Source organism: Lissotriton vulgaris, chromosome 7 (genome assembly GCF_964263255.1).
Source record: "Lissotriton vulgaris chromosome 7, aLisVul1.2, whole genome shotgun sequence".
NCBI lineage: Eukaryota > Metazoa > Chordata > Amphibia > Caudata > Salamandridae > Lissotriton > Lissotriton vulgaris.
This window is the reverse complement of record NC_141695.1, coordinates 774474092-774494417: the sequence shown is the minus strand read 5'-3', so window position 1 is coordinate 774494417 and position 20326 is coordinate 774474092. Positions and strand designations below refer to the sequence as shown.

The following is a 20326-nucleotide window of genomic DNA, read 5'->3' as shown; positions in this document are numbered from 1 at the left end:
CGCTGTTCAACATTTACATGGCCCCGCTCGCACGCGTAGCCCGACAGCACGACCTCAACATAATCTCCTACGCTGACGACACCCAGCTGATCCTCTCCCTCACCAAGGACCCCATCACCGCCAAAGCCAACCTCCACGAAGGAATGAAGGCCGTCGCCGACTGGATGAAGACCAGCCGTCTGAAGCTGAACTCGGACAAGACTGAGGTCCTCATCCTCAGCTCCAACCCTTCAGCTTGGGACGACTCCTGGTGGCCGATGGCACTGGGGGCAGCCCCAACACCCACCGACCACGCACGCAACCTGGGAATTATCCACGACTCAACGCTCTCAATGACCAAGCAAGTCAATGCTGTCTGCTCCTCCTGCTTCAAAACCCTCCGCGTGCTCCGCAAGATCGGCAGATGGATCCCGACAGATACAAGAAAGACAGTCACCCAGGCCCTCGTCAGCAGCAGACTCGACTACGGAAACGCCCTCTACGCCGGAGCCCCAACCAAGCTCATCAAACGACTACAACGCATATAAAAAAAAGCCTCGGCACAACTGATCCTCGACGTACCACGCCATGGCCACATCACCCCCCACCTGAGAAACCTGTACTGGCTCCCCGTCAACAAGAGGATATCCTTCAAGCTTCTCACCCACGCACACAAGGCACTCCACAAGACTGGCCCAGCCTACCAGCTCTCCTTCTACACCCCCAACCGCCAGCTACGCTCCTCCGACCTCTCACTCGCCACCCTCCCGCGCATCCGAACAACCACAACCGGTGGGAGATCCTTCTCCCACCTCGCCGCCAAGACATGGAACACCCTCCCACTGAGCCTACGATAGACCCAAGATCTGCTGACCTTCCGGAGGTTACTCAAGACCTGGCTGTTCGATCAGTAGCGCCACACCACCCCCCGCCCCCAGCACCTTGCGACCCTCGCGGGTATGTAGTGCGCTTTACAAATGATTGATTGATTGATGGGGGATGGGGGATGGGGCCCCCGAGACGTTGCTATGGCTCTAAATCTTTTAACTGGCAGCACAGGAAACTGACCTGTGGTTCATTGACACAGTAATCTGCTTGCATCCTCAGCTTTTAGCCAGCACCTGTGAATTTCCCTCCGCAGATCATTTTAAAATATCTTGGGATATCATTGGTAAAATAACTCAGCTTTCAATTAAGATTGAAGCTTCAGAATCCCTGTGGCCTTGGAGACCCCCAAAAGGTATAACAAATGATGTGACCGTCTAATCAGGCCATGAGATCTGTTCAGCTTCATCCAGTATTTGGTGTCTTCTGGAGATGGGACTTGTTCTTTTTAAAGTATAGACACTAAGAACCGATGCCAAAGCATTGGAGAAAGGCAGGTAGAGAAATATACTACAAATGCAGGACCAGTAGGAGTCTACAATCCAGAGACAATCCCACTACTATTTAGACCCCAAAAATTCTACTACAGCTATTCTGAGCACACTTCTGTAGATAGTGCAAGCCTGGTTTCCAGTTCCTCTACAACTTACTACGGATTCTCAAGGCCACTTTTCCAAGGCACAACTTTGTTGCAAGATGTGGCTCTAAGAACTGGTGGGTTGGAGGATTTGTGGGCTTGTTTGTTAATCGCACGCTTTTCACAACATGTCACCATCTTGATTTAGGAGTCTAGGGCCCTAGTTATGAATAAAAGTCACAAGGAAATGTGGAGTTCTAAGCCTTCTCAATTTCATGCCGGAATTGGCTCACTCTGCTAGATCCCAATAATGCACTAAATGCCAACAGGTGTTGAGGATTTGTCAGTGAGCCCCAATTGGCAAGCATTTTCTGGTCTGTCACCTGCCACTGGGGGTGCTTACAGCATGTAACTCAGGTTCTACGATACTCATCAAGGTGATGTTACCAAGCCTTTTCACATTTTCCTGGACTTTTTTTTTAAACAACAATGAGCTATCAGTGCCTTATGCACGATATAGTGTTAGTGTCCCTTATTTCATAAAAAGCATTTAACATATCAGAATCCGGGATATGTTGACATTCTTAGCTCATCGAAGAGTTTCTTTCATTATTTCCAAACGGACAAAAAACACTAGGGGCAAGTAAGATGTAGCCTATCAGAAATAGTCAATATTTGTATTCAAATCAAGATAATGCTACGACATGCTTTGGTGTGTTGGTGTTTAGGACTCATGCAACATGAGACATGACTACTAATGCTTTCAGGCCAGGATAGGTTTGAAATACAATTCGAAGGCTGTGGACTAGTCAGTGGTTAGTTTTTAAGGAGTTTTACTTCAAATTGACAAAACAGGTGGCCTTATCAAAGCTTGCCAAGATTTAAACATATTATAAGACTCCTGACTAACCTGTTTGGCCAGGAGGGGAACGGCTTGTGTGTCCACTCCTGCAGCGGGCGCCGTGAGGGAAACGGCAGCTCGCCAGTAACAGCGGCGAGCACCCGGGAAACAAAGACCACAACTCCCATCTGCCCCGCCACCCAGGTCGCGTCTGTGACGCCAGCACTGCGCCCGGAGGCGCCAGATAAGCGCGGAACGCCTCTCGCCACGCGAGTCGCGCGCGGGAGCGACCGGGGGAAGCCCGGGACAAGGGCGGGGCCGTCTGTGGCCGTCTGGGGACAATGGAGGACGGGACGGGCCACCCCTCTTGGCTGTAACTGTGAGTACCAGTCCACACCCGTAGGGCTGATAACTGTTTTCCAAGCATCTAGCAAGGATTGTGTGGTACTTGCATTTTTGATCCCTTGTGTGCTGCTTTGTAACTGCTTTGCAGCTTTGACCCGCCACCAACCAGGTCTATTCAAACCACCCTAACGGACAACTATCTGCTGAAAGTTGTCAGCAGAATTAATAGCGATAGAAGAAAATCGCTAGGGAAAGGCAATTTACCTGACCTCCCATCGAACCTATCACTAGACCCCACCAATGAGGGTAGTAACAACACTAATGTGGCAGCCGAGATTGATAACATCAGTATTAATGTTGGAACTATTGCTGCAGAGGCTCCAGATGATCCTACTGCAGTGGAAGACCTACCAGACTTATCTGAGATTCCCGATGGCACCCCGCAACAATCCACTAGGGCCACACGTTTCATGAGAGCATGTAGGAAACCTGCCCTTAAACGGGGAAGCCATTCGGCCAGGAAAAAAAAGGACCCCACTCCCAAAGAGAACATTGGTGATAAAGGGACTCCTACTAAGGACAATTGTGTTACCATTAATATTAACCAATTTGACCTGTTAGTGAGTTGCATCGATGACAAATTGAAGTTGGTGGTGGTGCCTTTATTAGTTAAAATTGATGCATTGTCGGCTGAAGTATTGAGATTGGGGGCGGTGGTGGATCAGCATGTAGCCAAATTGGATAAACCCGTACTACCTAATAGAGTTGCTACATGTCCTCAACCTGCACCTAAGCTAGATAAGGGAAGGCCTCGCCACATGAATACTGCCTCCCCTGGCCCAAATGTAGGAAGACAACCACCACAGGCGACACCTGTTTTGACTTGTCCGAAACCACTACCAGCCCGCAATACGGGTCGACCTGTGCAGGTACCGGTGGTTACACCAGCAGCCACAGGGCCTGCAGGTGCAAATTCCAGTGCAAGTACATTACCAGCACCCAATAGGGTCAGGGCCATGCAGTCGCCAGTTGTGCCAGCTGTTGTAGCTGGTTCCGATGGGCTGTCTGTGGGTATAAATAACCGCCCAGTAGACCTCCCCCCAGAGTGTGTACCCTATGTTGTGGTTCTAACCAATGTCCCGTCTCTAATCCAGGTTCCACCTCCTCAGGAGTCCGGAGATTCTTTAAAAAATAAAACGGTCTCATGGTTAAATCGTCACTGTGGTTATCCAGTTAACTACTCTGACCAAATTATATCTATCGGAAGGGTTAACTGGATCGGTAACACCAGGAAGACCTGTGGGGGTGACTGTGTGATTATTAATTTTAAACACCCCCAACATGTTGCGACGGTCTTACTTAGAGCAGCTGCTTTAACTCAGTCTGAGACTGATGTAGCCGCACGACCTCTGGGCTACTTTTATAATCATCTCAATAGGTTACCTGTAGAGATGGGGCTTTCACCTCCAACTTTATATCTAATGGTAACAGACCTTTGCTACCCACTTTCAACCCTGGACTTACTGGTGGCAGATCCACCCTGCCCACGCCTTTGTTGAATCCTGTTCCTAGTGGTAATAGATTTGTAACACACACTCCTAATTTTGCACCCAACTGCGATAACATTTTCTCGCCTGTTAATGGGATGGTCTATCAAGTCCCGGTTCAGAACAGGTACCAGTCCTTGAGCTTCTTGGACCAAAATGATTGACATCAGACGGGGCCTTGGACTGGGAGGGATGTTATCCTGAGTACCAACAAGAATAACTTAAGTGAGGTGAGAGAGGACCTACCTTCTGCCATTACGGGCAATTCAGAAAGTGGGACAGTAGTTAACTGTGCAAATGAGATTGTTGAGGATTCAGTGAATGCTTCAGGGAATGCCACAGGTAACTGCATAGGCGGGCCGGCGTCTGATCAAAGTAACAGGGGTAATTGTACCAATAACACTCTTGGTACCGCCAATAATTGTCATTCTGTGGGGATTTCTATGGCAAGCTGGAATATTGCCGGATGGGCATCTAAGGCATTCAAATTGGAATGGGAGGATATTGTAAGGTCCTATGATATTTTATGCCTGCAAGAGACGTGGTGTGTTGATAAACCTAGCCTTCAAGGGTATACATGCTACAGTTTAGATGCCTCTGAATCTAGCCATGGCAGGGCAAAGGGAGGTCTCCTTATCCTTATCTCAGTAGATGTAAAGCTGACTATCATTAAGCATTTGTTAGTCGAACCACACTCACAAATCCTGTGGGTACGTTTACTGGATGGCACTGGCGTGCTTTTAATTAATTTTTATAATAACATTTTTACTAATTCCCGGCACAAAGTGATAGATGAGCTATCCAGTGCCCTAATGAAGCTGGTAAGCGAAGCAACATGCACTTTTATTTTTGTTTGGGTGGGGGATTTTAATTTACAAGTGTGTAGTTTATCCTCCTCCAGGGTTTGTGGGATCCTAACTAACAACGGGGAGAATATGTCCCACTTTCTACATAATGCATATGGAGAGGCAATCAATAGCTGTATGGGTTCGTATGACCTAGAGCTGTTGAGCACTGTACAGGAGGGAAGTGAGTGTACAATTCCCACCTTTACTGGAAGGAATGTGAGCTCCACTATTGATCATATTATTGTCTCATCCACTTTGGTACCCCATTGCATAACTAAAGTGAGGGATACATCCTCCTTGAGCGACCATAACTGTGTTAGCTTGCAAATAACTACATGGATGATTAGAACTGAACCGCCCACTAGAGTATTGGCAAATATAGAGCCACATAGGCCTAATGGGGTTAGGCTGAGATGGAAAGGTGAAAATTCGGCCACAGTGGAACCTTTAATCATAAATAAATGCATGATGGACATTGACATTATCTTATCTCTAGGATGCCCATCTGCTCAGGTTAGGACTCATTTTCTTAATATCAATACTGTCATTAATAATATCTTTACGGGGAAAAAAGTAGGCTGTGGAGGGAAAGGGATTGGATGGTTTGACCATGCCTGTACGTCCCTGCTCTCACAACTCAAACAAGCTTTGGCCATTACCCCAAGGGACAAGGACAGAGTCAAACTTTTAAGATTTGATTATAAACAGGCGCTATCTAAAAGAAAGAGGAAATTACAGCAGGAAGCCTGGGAGCATCTTACTCAGGCAGCAGAAACTGCAGATAGTCGCCTGTTTTGGTCCACTGTTAACTCGCCTTTCCTCCAAGATGACAAAATCCCGCATCTATCATCTAACGTGGGCAGCGAGGACTGGGTGAACCATTTCTCCGCGATTTTCCAAGATAATACTATGACGCCCAACGAAAATAGGACTTGGCCTGTAGTGCCTTTAGATATTTCGTTGGGAGAGGTGGAGAATGGTATTAAAAATAGTAAGGGGCAGGAGGAGCCAAGCTCGACATCGTGATGGCCGCACGGTAGCTCGGCTCCGCAGGCCTCCCTGCCCAAACTCATCTATCCTGCCGCCCATCCTGCCCAAAAACGATAACATTTTACAGATGAAGGTCTGCTGACACTTACCACCCGCCCTGGTGGATCCGGCGTTCGGTGGTTCCGCAGCAGCGTCCTCTCGGGAAGTACGACCTCCGTGGGGTGGAGTCCGGGGCCTTGCCTTCAGCGAGTGGCCGGCTCGACGTTGCCGGTGGCGGCCACGGGTGGAGGATGGAGGCCGGCCGGATGATGCCGTTGTGCGAAAATGCCAGAGGCAACTGAACGCGCCTGGGACTACCGTCCGGTGTTCCAAAGGTGAGGTGCGGCAAGTTGTGTGTGGGGGACGCCGTGTTGGTGGCTCCCCCCTTTGTTGCCTTGCCCGGCCATTCCGAAACCCATCGCTCGGTGACGGAGAGTTGCTCCAGCGGAGTGGTGGCGCCGGCGGGTCCCTCCTCTTTTGGTGGTTCTCATTTCTGCATTGAGGGTGCTGTTTTGGTGCTTGAGGGGGATCCCGCGGGGGCCCTGCCTGTGAGCCCACCCCAGGAGTTGGCTCCGAAGGGACGGCGCTGAACGCTCAAAATGGCGGCTGATGCCTTATGCCGTGGAGCGCCCCGAAATGTCGATGCTGTACCTCTGCACTGTCCTGGGGCCTGCACTGGAGGGCACGAACCCACGATTGGCGACGTCCTAGGAGCGCTGCAGCTTTGGCGGGTGACCTTGGCCAGAGACTCCTGTTTGCAAGACGCTGTGGTGCCCGCCATTACTCCCGGGCCGTCCCTCAGGGATGCGGATGTGCCCGAGATGGTTGCTGTTTGTTTCCCGTATTTTGGTGGGGGAAGCGATATCTTGGTTCGCATGCGGGAAGATTTGCTGGTGATTTTTGACACTGGTGTACATGACTGCCGTGAACAACTTTTGCACTACCATCGGCAGATGAGATCTCATGGGTTGCTTCCATTGGCTGTTCAGCGGCTGTTCCACTGCCTTTTCTCACCGCTTTGTTTTATGCCCGCTACTTTGAAATACATTGTGGCGACAGCTAAGAAAGGATTGGGGTGAGCCTGGTTCTTAATCCGGAGGACTGCTTCTCGGAGCACGGAGTTCGGGACTGCCTCAAATTGTGATAATTTGTCGAATCCTTAATACGTATGGCTATTGAAAACTTGCTAGTGTCGTTTTGGGCTGCACTAATTGTTTGTATGCGCGGGGTGGGGGCCGTGCGCCCTGTTACATGGTATCCTCCCCCCTGGTTTTCTCTTCTTCCCCTTTTTATCTGTCTTCCTTCCTTTTCCCTATATTGTCTCATTCTATATTTCGGGTTCATGTTTAGGGCGACACGCACGCTGCCGGGAGGGGTAGGCCATAGCCTTCTGCAGGGGTGCAGGGTGGTGCGGGTGGAAGGGGGTCTATTAGATAGTTATTTGTTTCTATGGCTCTTTTGTGTCCTTTTCTTGGGTCTCCATGTCTGTGTGTGATTCCCGCGGGGTGAGTGACTGGGGGGGTGGAGGATTGGGTATTCCTACATAATAAGGTACTTTCGGGTTCTGCTTATCCTGACCTAACCACCCCGCCCCTAAGAATGTTTGCTGTTTGGATTGTTGATCGCTAGTATCGCCGTGGGCGGGTACAGTAACTTCGAGTCCCCCTATTCCTTTTTTCTAGTTTTATTTGATTTCTTTTATTTCCTGGGTTGGGTTGTATAGTGATTGCAATTTTATCCGTCTCTCTGATGGTTTTTACTGTGATGAGAGTGATGTTCTGTTTGTCCTTGGGCACATGTGGTTACGGGTGGACACTACTAAAGATTAATTGCAAGGGCATCTATGGCCTGCACGCTTTGGACCTTTCTGATGACAGATTTATGGACTCCCTATTATAATGTTGTTGGTTTTGTTCCCCGCCAAGTGCGCCAGGACGCCTATTATACAACCAATCCTTTAATCTCTTAATATAAAAATTAACCTTCTCTGATCCTGTGCCGAGTGGTTCCATTTAGTTAGCATTGCGGACTCGCAGCATTGTGTAGTATTGCGTAACCACCCCGTACTTTTTACTGATGTTGGTGATTTCCAGTTTGTTCTGTGGCCGGCCTCTGGGTTGTAGGCCCGTATTTGTATGCAACCATCTACACAATAAAGGTTTTTTTAAAAAAAATAGTAAGGGGGGTAAGGCCCAGGGGCCAGATGGAGTCCTGATAGATGTTTACAGGGCTCAACCGCAGCTTTGGGGACCAATACTTACCTTGGTACTCAACCACCATGATCCCACCAACATGGGACGACTCCATTATAGTCCCAATCTATAAAAAAAGGGGGACAAAGCTCTGGCAAGTAACTACGGGCCCATCAGCCTGCTCGACTCGTCTGTAAAAATTATGAGCAGAGTCCTGCTTTTCAGATTAGAGGAGTGGGCTGATGAGAATGGAATTCTTGCTAATTCACAATACGGATTCAGGAAGGGAAGAGGGACCCTAGATCAGTGCCTGAATTTAGAGTTGCTGATAGGCAAGTATACCAGAGCCAAACCCGGTAACATCCATCTTTGCTTTGCTGATCTTAGCAGTGCTTTTGATTTAGTTAATCACTCACTTCTTTGGTCAGTTTTGCTTGACATGAGTGCCCCGAAAGAAATTATCTTTTTTCTCGCCAGACTATACAGCAAGCTGCAAACATGTGTTCGGTATGGTGTTAGCGGGGAATGTACTAGTAACTTTAATGTGAAACGGGGAATTAGGCAGGGCTGTGTCCTGGCGCCCCTTTTATTTACCCTTTTTGTTAATGGGGTTGAAGCCGCCTTGAAAACCATCAAGGCTGATGCTCCACAGGTTGCAGGGGATAGCGTCCCAGTTCTGCTATATGCAGACGACGCGGTGCTCCTGTCACGGACACCCGTTGGTCTGCAGCGTCTGATGGACAAGTTCACTGAATTTATTGGGAGCAGGAGACTGTTGATCAACAAGAACAAAACTCACACGATGACTTGAGGGACTAAAGCGGGCAGAAATCACTCCTTTTTTATAGAAGAGGTTAAAGTGCAGAATGTGAATAGTTTTTGCTACCTGGGGGTAACTTTTACTAGTGATGGTAGGTGGGGGCATGAATTAACGAATGTTCGAGCTCAAATGAGCAAAAGCTCCTATGGCATTTTTTAATTTGCGTCAAAGTTGGGGGATAGGCGAATCAAGGATATGCTGGAAATCTACGAGGCACGTAGTGTATCCATTGCCCTTTATGGGGCGGGGCTTTGGGGTTACTGCAAAACTGATTGTCTACAGATAGAAGAAAACAACTTTCTTAAGAAATTACTGTGCCTCCCTAAATCTGCCCCAACAGAGTTGATCCATAAAGAGGCTGGGGTTTTTCACCTAACTGAGCTCGCCTTACTTAGGCCTTTATTGCTTTACCGAGCAGTTTGGCTTAAGGAAGAGACCGAGTTCAATCAACTTATAATTAGGGACTGCCTTGGATTAGACAACTGTATGTAGATACCGTGGCTTAAATATGTTGTAGATTGTTATAAAAGTATCTTTGATATTAATCTGTTGTTAGAAAACTGTCCCCCTAGAGGTCTTGCGAAACAGGATCTTAAAAACACCTTTATGTCACACAAAGCTCATAAACGTTCAGTAATAACCAACTCCCTCGCTACTGTTAAAACTTACAATAAATATATTACTGTTGAGGGATTTCAGCGCTATCTGAACGTAGTAACCAGGCCAACGCATAGATTTGTATTGACCAGATTAAGAGTTGGCATTGCCCATGTATTAGTGGCCTTCACACATCCTAAAAAGCCCCCTGTGGGACCGTGTCCCTGTGACGGACATTCCAAGCAAAGCACAATGCACTTTATGCTCATCTCCTCCCTATTTCAGAACGTTAGGATCTCCTTTTTAAAACCAATATTTCTTAAGTATGGAGTTTTAAATGTGGAGGATGCTATGTATTTGTTGTATAATTTGGACCACCCCGATGTATGTTTTTATACTGCCAGTTTTATATGTAAATCTATGGCTTTTAGAAAAAGTATGAGTTTTTAATCATGTTTGCACTTTTTTAATTTTGTTGCCTGTTTGCTGTGCTCTTATGGTCATTTTTATTATGAACCGAAAAAAGCTTCATGAACTGAACTGACTCCAGACTTTACATATAGGAACAAATAGCTATACTTAGGTAAACAAGTCTAATTCTATTGAAGACACAGAAGCATGTATTATCCCTCCCAAAGTAATCAGTAAAGTATATGAGTGATGGCGCCATCAGTATTTTATTGGGTTATGTTGTAATGGTTTCTGTACTGATGATATGCCCCCAAGCTATTTATTTAGGGGCTATGTGAAAATGAGTAGGCCATGATGAAAAACGTTACCTCCAACTGAAGAAAAGTAAAAATTACAATTTGTTTAAAAATGAAAACTAAGCTAACGTTTATAACATTTTATTGCTAAAATCATACTGCGACAGTAGTATCAAATGTTCAAGGGTCAAAATTATGGCCGAGGAAGGAGTTATGGAAAGGAAAAGGTAGTGTTAGAAGTTAGGTCAGAGTCAGCATTAGGGAGTTACCAAGTATTTTCATTATTATGAATTGTTTACTAAGGGGTCTATCTTTACCGATAAGCTGGATGTGCGTTTGTTTTCAAACAACCTGCAGATGCCTTCCTCCAAGGACAACCTTGCCCACGGACCACAGATTACACTGGAATGAGCTGCCTGAACTCTTGCACCAGATGTCTTAGACCTCCTCCCTGGCAGTCATCAATATTTTGTTCAAATTCATCAAAATAAATTCTTGAAATAGTTCCTGAATGTACATAACATCACATAAAATAAAATTATGTTTTTGGAGCTGGGTCACCTACTGATGACTTTTTGATGGCTCCTTAATTCTAGTGCGTATAATTTTAGTTAAATCTTCCTGTACATTTTACCAGGTTACAGAAATCTGCTAAAGACAAAATCTTGTTTTCTTTGACTGAACAATGTATATGCTTGTCTATATGTTACATATGAGCAAAGAAAAACGTGACAAGCCTAACTAAGGGTCCGATTAAATTGCTGGAGGGTGGTCAGAGTAAATTACACTATCACCCTGGTGGAGGGATCGCCTGCCAGATTTATAAATGACCTACAAGCTGGCGGTCCTTTATAAAGCATTGCCAGGAACTGCCGTCTTAGCGCTTCCTGTCAATGTATTTCGCTGTTTGGTGAAGGGCTTCGTCTACATGATGGCGCTGTACACCACACAGTTATCTTTTTTTATTTTCAAAAAGAAAATCCCAAAATTGGATTTTCTTTTTGCAAATCAAAAAATAAAATTCTCCCCTCGCCATGAGAGCCCTGTCTCATGGGGAGGGAAGCATTTAGCAGTTTTCACTGCCCCCTACCACAGGGTTTACTGGTGGTGACGAGCAGTGAAAACGGACCTCTAATTCCGTCTGCCTCCGACAGCTCTTACTGTGGAATACAGGGTAGTCAGAATGGTCTAATCATGGCAGAGACGGAGTAGTGTCTGCCGTGATTCAACCTATGGTCCGTTTGCCTCTAACTCATTCGGGCAGACCATTATCTTGGCACCACGAGACGACATACGAAATTGGAGCACCCGACTACAGGTGCTCAGTGGTTATTACCACGAACACCGGGTTCTACTACGGACCGGTGGCCTCGTCATCTGCAATTTATGCCCGTACCGGAGCTCGACATTATAGAAAAGAGCAAGAGACTGTCTTTGCGAATACTAGATTTCCTGCGTATGTCCGCACTATCCTGAATAATCTTTATACCTAGTCCCTTTATACTCGGAATATTGCTGGATTTAGCATGGGAACATCTACTGGGCTTACCTACTTGTATCCAGTTTGAACACCGTCTTTGAATGTACGAAGGTTACATGCCTCTGAAGACCCAGAATTAGCTGCTGTTCGATCCACAACGTTGGTCAGAATAGATTCCAATCCCAAAATTGAATCAAACCGCCCTGACGAAGTTCCACATGGTTAATGGAACGAAACGCGTTGGCTGTGCCTGTATTTGAAAAAACTGTTAAATAAAGAAGAAGATAAACAATACACTACCGTTCCTTTGGACTCTAATTGTGTGCACCTTCCACTTCATGTTTTTGTATCATTATCTTGGCAGTAAGCATACTTTTTATAAAAATGTCTTTATTTTATTTTTATTAGTGAAAGGAAACGTATAGAGCAAATGATTGGAGAGTACACAGTACATATGACTATCTTAGCTCAGCATGCATTACATTTTCATACACGAGTTTTCTGATATAGAGATCCTGGTGCCATATTTCACTATGACGCATTTAGCATACATTACTGTGGCCACATTACATAGAGTACCCAGATATTGTGCAGTCTGTTTGATTTGGTCTCTCGGCCTACTTTGTTCCTGCAGAGGTGGATACCGGGGGGACATCTGGTTCTATTGCCAGTGAGTGTGTTCCCAGGGAAATAGTTTGATTTATGTCAATACAGTAGTGCGTCTTGAGTGTCTGCTCCCTCTGGTTCGCCTCTCTCTTTCCCTAAAAGGTATGCACGATAAGTTCCCCAGATGTTTCTGAGCTGATTCCGTAGCAGTAAGCATACTTCATCGCAGTTGCAATGGAGTATGCTTTCCGCCAAAATACGAAATGGACCCTAAATTCCCTATCAGTGTGTTCAAGGTCATCATCTTACCAAGGCTAATAATTGTGTCCAAGACATCTCTGTTACTGTCGCTTAACCCCAAAAAATCTTTACTTAAAGAATTAGTGTTGCTGAAGTTAAAGTGCAACAGGATCTCTCCCTCCTCGCCAGATTAGGTTTAAAATCCTTTAACCACGGTATCTAAGAGTGCAACAGGAGAGGGGGTCATGATAGAAATAGAAATAGATGCACTTATGTGATTTCTCTGTGGGTGGTTTCCACATCCTTCTATTTTTTATTTTTTATGTAATAAATGGTGTAAGAGCTCATGAATAGTTCTTCTTTAACAAATTATGTTAGGGAATAGATTCTTACGTTTTTAACGCATCCATTTGCAATAAGCAGTGAAGTTTTAGGCTTTTTAATTAATCAAAAATTACCCAGTTTGATGTCATCTAGTGACACAATACACTCCAGGGAGAGGCGAAGGAAGGATCTTTTAAACTGGTCCAGGCATGCGTCTCAAAACAAATGCTGCTAACCAAAATATGTGCATATTCATTCTCTCAACCTTTCTAAAGGGGGTTATCAGAAGGAGACCCAGGCCCTGGGGGTATCCTTTATAGAAATATGGAGTTCTCACACACCAAAGTGTCATGCTATATCATCTGGCCTGCTCGTCGCCGGGTGGGAGCTGCAATGCCCAATGGGTACCCACAAGGAGGCTCTTTATAGGAGATCTTTTTTCTATGTGAGATCACGAATGTGTGCCTAATCCTATAGTGAAAGCTAGTGGTGTGTAATGTGGAGAAATAGTATGAATCAAAATAGACTCCAACACTTTGGACACTTCTAATCCGATTCTGGGAAGGTAGGTCCGATTAAAACCAAAGTGCAAACTAAATAAAATATGTGTCAGAAGTTTGCTATATCAAGGGAAGGTCGACCAATGGGATGGTAATGGCTACTGTGTTTGCAGTTATCACTGGGGTTAATATTGCCTTTGGCGATCTGGTTGCGCTGATGAGAGTGCCTTGTGGTACTTTGTTTATGATCTTGATGAAATGCTGTGGATCCCTTCAGGGACAAACAGTAGCATGAAACATGTTGACCTTCCCTTGATATAAAAAAACTTTTGACACATCATGTCCAATTTAGTTTGCACTTTTTTTTACAGACAGCACAATTTCCACAAAATTTGCACAGACTGCAGTTTTACTGATAACACAATCTTGCGCATAAATTATAATGCATAGAAATCAGATTTCAGTGAAAATCATTTGTACAAGTAAAGCGTCTTGATTCGTTTCGATCCTATGAAAATCTTTGTTTTCATGAAACATTCAGAATTACCTAAAAACCACTAAACTTTTACTTTTCTAATTGCTGAATGGCTACAGTTTATTGCATGTATTTACATTTTGTTGTGTGTTGCAAAATACTGACCCCCTTGGGAAAAGCTGGCCTAGAGTGTTAGTGCTATTAATTCTTCTGCACGGAGTGCCCTTCACAAACCTGACGTGATGCTCCAGATACTATATTTGGTTAAAAAATATCTATATATATTCTCCCTCTCACACTCTCTCTCTCTCCCTCTCTCTCACTCAGTCAGTCATGTTTCAGTCATTAAAACTTTATTTGAGTTATTACAACCATAAAAGTATACACTATACATATATAAAACTTTATAAAAACACGAATTAAAATTTATAAAATTGCGATTCAGTCTTTTCCCGGAGGATAACCCCGACAACATTATTTCTAACAGTATCCTCCTGAGATGTTAAAAACACATGAGAAAACATATCGGACTAGGCCTTCCAAGCACAATACATACATTAAAGTACAGTCTCGATAACATACGCCTATAACTCTGTATTCTGGAGGAACCCCCTGACTCGAATCATGCTGGCCTAGAGTGTTAGTGCTATTAATTCTTCTGCACGGAGTGCCCTTCACAAACCTGGCGTGATGCTCCAGATACTATATTTGGTTAAAAAATATCTATATGTATTCTCCCTCTCACACTCTCTCCCTCTCTCTCACTCACACTAACACTCTGTCTCACTCTCCGTTTGCTTGAAACACCTTTTTTTCACAGTTTCTCAAACATGCATCCAAAAAAACAGAAGAAAATTGTCTAAGACCCAACATGGGAGAATTTTGGAGAATATCAAGTTGACGATTCCAGTGACTAACGTCAGCTGTGAGCAGCTCAACCACGTATTTCATTTTCCATTCCACTCCAGTACTTAAAATGTGATGCTATCACCATAAACAGAAAACTAAATCTAACTGCTACTACAGGTAGTGCAGTGCATACACATATACCGGCCTATGGTGTGAAGGATACTTGACTATTGCAATATTCTCTATGCCTGTACCAGAAAGAAAGATTGCTAAATTACAAACATTCCAAACCAAACATCCAGACTTTGTGTCTGTCAGAACCCCTTTCAGAGGGCCAGGGGCAAGCAGGGGTTACTGGGCCCAACCGCGGAGGGCCTCCTACTGCTGATATCCTGGGGTCCGACCTACAAGGGATCTTGAGCAACTGGACCACGTACCCCTTCAGCACTTGACTCACACAAATAGCATATTTATAGCGAAGTATTTGTATTTTACTGCTAACAACACCAAGTGAAATACAACATTTACAAACTAATCAGTCCCCCTGAGGTCAGGGTTCTAGTGTTTCGTAGAAAGTTCCCTGTGTCCCAAGCTCTGCTCACTATAGCAATTGTGTTTATTCCCCATTCACTTTAGTCAACATCCAGAGTAGGCCCACTACTAGTACAAAACTCAAAATCCACTCCGACTATATATCAAAGTCAAAAGTGTTCCAACGCTGCAGCGCTATCTAGCAAGCAAGTTCCCCCTAGGGCCAACTGGCCCGAATTCATTCTTATCCGCACCTACAGGATCGGAGCTGTCAGAGTATTGGAGCGGCAGCAGCTGACTCAGGTGAGTTCACTGCATGCAACAATCCCAGAGTTCCTCCTTCATGGTAGCTCACCCACAGTAACCAGAGGTCCCTCGCGGCTGCACGTGGCAGGCTAAATCTTTGGCTCGTCCCACAAGGGGAGTGTGTAGGAAGGAGAGATGGTGCAATGCTGATCCCTCATCCCGGTGTAAGTGCCTTTCTCCTTTAGTGACTCTCTAGGCCAGATCATACATCTTGCTAGATCCAGTGACCCCCTCTTGCATATGGGGTCACCGTATCTTTACAGTACACCGGTACCGACCCGATCGGCCAGGCAGATGCCAACAGGGCGGCCCAACATGGTATGCAGGGTCACTGACTTCACCACGCATAGGCTACGGCCCACTCCACATGGCAATCCATCCACAGCAGCAGCTCCTGGCATAATGGGTTGCCATTCCCTCACTGCATAAGTGCTGCAGCCCAAACTGTACAGCGATGATTACAGTTACTTTGCAGCTCACCCTCCTGGCATACAGTTGCAACCTTCTCAGAGCACATGTGCTCCGGCAGATCAGCACTATCCAGGGCTCACTACATGGTGACCCTCCTCTGGCATACAGGAGTCACCAACATTGTCTTACATATGGGCAATGAGCAGATCGGTGCAGCAGCCTTTTCCACCTCACTCAGGGAGTCCACTAGTCAGAATTTCCCCCTGGACCTCCCTCCCTCTGCCACACTCCTCTCCCCCACAGGGCACACTTGCCTTGGCAAGCAGGCAGGCGCTGGTGCTCCAGGGCAGGAGGTCTTGGATTCCTTGGATACCCTCACCCAGCAGGGAGACTAGCAGGCCTTGGACCCTAGCCCCAGTCACAGACAGAAATCTCGCATAGCTTCTCCTCCTCACACAGCCCGGCTGGCTGCTTGACAGGGAAACTCCAAACACAGAAAGAGCACACAATTGTGGCTTAGTTGGCCTAGTGCTCAGTTCTGCATGTGGTATTGGAAAGATAGAATGTGAGGGGTTGGAATGTGTAGCGGTTTTCTGACCGGGGCTGAGGCAGGAGTTAGACGTGTCTTACTGCTATCCCAAATAAAGCTAATAATTAGATCCAAATCGTGTTGCCTATTTTATTATGTGACGAGTGGACTTACCTGCGCTGTAACCACAAAATTGGTTGGAACCTTCTCTGTATCCATGCAATGCTCTTCGCAAGGGTGTGCCTCTTTGCTGGGCTGCAGTGGTGCTTGTTCTACCACTGAGGCTTGAAACTGCTGACTCGGGTTTCTTGGAGTACATTTGTGTCATGGGGATATGCTAAAAATCTGACATGGATCTAGCCAGCAAAGACTTTGGAGAACCTTGGAGTAGAGAGTTGCAGACTGTAGTGGCGTAGAGTGCAGTGGAATTGAGTGCAGTGGTGCTGAATTCAGCGTCATACAATGCAGCATAGTAGAATACAGTGGCGTACATTAGAGTAGTGCATAGTAGGGTTGGAATGTCGTGGAGCAGAGTGCAGTAGCTTAGAGTAAAGTGGCGAAGAGCAGTGTGGAGTAGAGTTGAGTAATGCAGAGGACAGTGGCGTAGAGTCGAGTGGGTGCCGTAGAGTACAGTGGCATAGGGTGAAGTAATGCAGAGTGGAGTAGTACAAAGTAGAGTGGAGGAAAGTGCAGTGTTGCAGAGTAGAGTGTCAGTGCAGTGACGTAGAGAGCAGTGACCCAGAGTAGAGTGCAGTGGTTAAGAGCAGAGTGGTGTCAAGTGCAGTAGCATAGAGTAGGGTGGCACAGAGTGACGTAGAGTGCTGTGGCGTCGAGTAGACTGCTTCAGAATTTAGTGAAGGTCCATAGATTGGAGTAATGCAAGGTAGAGTGCAGTTGCGGACAGCAGCATAGAGTGTAATGGCATAGTGTAAACTGGTATAGAGTTTAGTGGTACAGAGTAGATTAGAGTGGCTGGTGTGCAGTGGATTGGCATAGAGTGCAGGGGCATAGAGTTGAATGTTACAGAGTAAGGTGCATTGGTGTACATTGTATGGGCATAGAGTGCGCTATTGCCGAGTGGCGTAGACTGGAGTTGTGCAGAGGAGATTGGTGTGACCTAGAGTAGAGTGGTGCATGGTACAGTAGAGAGGCATAGAGTGAATGGTGCAGAGTGCAGTGGCGTGATGTAAATTGGAGTGGTGCAGAATAGAGTGGAGGGGTGCAGATTAGAGTGGCATATGAACTGTGTGGTAGGTAGGACACAACCGTTACAGACAACACATTTTCAATTGAAATGACCATTATATTGAAATCCAGTATTTGTAAAGCGCAAACAATTACCCGAGGGTGTCAAGGCGCTGGGGGGAAGATTAAGCAAGATATTGCCCAGAGTTACATGGGGCTGGGCTTACCTGCAGTCGGCGCAGGGGATCGAACCGTGAGCCCTAGTGGTCCGGAGTCAGGCGCCCTGGCTGCTGTGCCACACCCAGGGCTCGAGTCGGGGTACCTCGCGGGTGGACGGCATCCCCCCACTTATTTTACCGGGAGATCCATAACTGGAGCAAATGGAGCCACACATTCACTCATTGGCCTCTCTGGGGTGAGATCGGAGCTCATTCAGAACGCTGCTCACGCGCTGGCTTCTCTGATGCAAATGCATCTAAGGGGTGAGCGAGGGGAGGCAATAAGTCTGATTGTGCAAGCCACCTTTCGTGATGTCACTTCCTGTTGTGACGTCAGCGCCCCCCACTTCTTTTTTTAGGAATTGTGCCCTGGCCACACCTCTTCCTATTTGCACAGACATACTGTTTCACTAATAAAAGCATACAGTGCACAGATGAAAATGTGTAGCAATTGCATCATCTAGTGTAATTATTTGTTTTGATCATATTAAAGTATGTGTTCCCAACAAACTTCAGAAATAACAAAAACGTGCCTTAGTCGTGTTCCTAATTGTAATATATTCTGAAATACTTACACAGTTCATTTAAATGTTGTCCTGTGCTGGAAAAACCCTCTTTCCTGCCCCCATTATCTAGCAAGATTGTCACAGAAATCCTCTCATTTTGAAGTCAGATAAAGAAAAGTAAACAAGCACCCTCAGATGACAGACCCTAACATTTGCCCAAGGTCTTTGAATGAACTGGAAATGCAAAGAGAATAAAAGATTTACAGGCCGGTTTACAGAAAGGGGGCGCTCAGAACAATACTGTTAATAAGGTTTAATCAAAGGAAGGTCCGAGCTCAAGCTGGACAACCTAAAATAAACCGAGCCAGCAAATGGAAAGCAAGAAAGCGTGAGTTACAAACCACAAAGCCAATGGCAAGCAACGGGAAGAATACATTTCTAGGTCAACTTTCTGAATGTCCTCAAGATGTCTTTAGCAAGTAACTTGTGACCTAAAAAGGTAGAGCTATCTAAGAGGTGTGCTAAGCCTACCATTAGGAATAACGCACTCAGTTCGTCGCCAGCTGAGGGTAGTTCAATTGTATTCAAGATTTCTTCCAGGATCTAAGACATTACCTAAGAGAAGCGGTCAAGAATGTCCGGTCCAAAAAGGTTGTTGTATATTTTGTGTTGTGTTAAAGGTGGGGGGGGGGGGGTGAAAGTGTGGCAAGTTGTAGGAGCCAATGGAAGGATAGAATGCGGGGGCTGGAGTGGCTAGTGCTAGGAAAGCAAACGGAACGCTTCGGGCACAGACGCTTCTCCCGCAAACCACCGCCCCTGCTTGAAAATACCACCAGCCTGGGGTTTCTTATGATATCTTACAAATGTCTCTGTATCACAGGTGCAGTTACGTCACGCTGTACTATTAACCACATATTGCATGGATTCTGGAACTTTCACTTTCTTGTCACGAACATCAGGAAGGGCTAGCAAACACGGGCATGCACAATATTGCTGCCTACAAAATCTAGATCCATCTGAACACGTCACTGTACGTCCTGGGCAACTAGCATGCGTTACATTACAGCATTTTATCAACAACAACGAAGAGAAGTTTGTTAGCTAAAAGTGAACTCCCCAAAAGTGTATCTTCCCATCTTCATTCCCCAGGAAACCTGCACAACTTAAGAATTACTTGCAACCTTTCTTCGTTTAACACGCACTCCTGCGGAGTTGAAAATAGTTAAAATTACCTGCACAATTGGCGCCTTTACTTTGCTCAGAGGACAGCGGAAGCCGTGATTGGTTGCAGCACGTCTACGCCCACTGGTTACAAGTAAATGAGGGCCTGTCTGGACCTGGGGAAGTGGTGGGAGGAGTCTTCGCAACTGAGCCAAGGCCAGGGGGAGGGATTTCCGGGTTACAAGCAGAACTTTCAGTTTCACTTTTTCGCTCCGACGTAGTAGCAAGCCCTGAGGTTCCTGCAAATGTTCGTAAATATTATTAGAAAGGAAGGTCTACTCCTGTACTGGAGTGCAGACTGGGAGAGAAAAGAAGCATTGGCAAAGCAAGTAGATCTCGCATTTGGGACATATTAGATTTTCCAATAGCGTTTAGCCATGCTGTGCAGTGTGCAACGTACCCAGTGCTGTGTAGCATGGCGTAATAAAACAAGCATTTGCAATGCAATAGGTCTCGCACTTGCGAGACTTTAAGCTAATGGCGTTGTAAATGACAATGCCTTTTATTTATGTGTTTAATTATCAAACCAGATAAATAAAAGACATTGTCGTTTACTTTAATGCATTCATGATCCAGTT

At 45.9% G+C, this 20326-nt stretch overlaps 1 protein-coding gene across 1 annotated transcript in view; it reads right to left on the bottom strand.

The window, feature by feature from the left end:
* FAAP100 (FA core complex associated protein 100) overlaps positions 1-19819 on the bottom strand; it is a 347891-nt gene extending 328072 nt beyond the window's left edge. The window contains exon 1 of the mRNA XM_086931007.1: positions 19760-19819. The gene's annotated coding sequence lies outside the window, so the exon portion shown is untranslated. The remainder of the gene's footprint in view (positions 1-19759) is intronic.
* Positions 19820-20326: the final 507 nt, after the last annotated feature.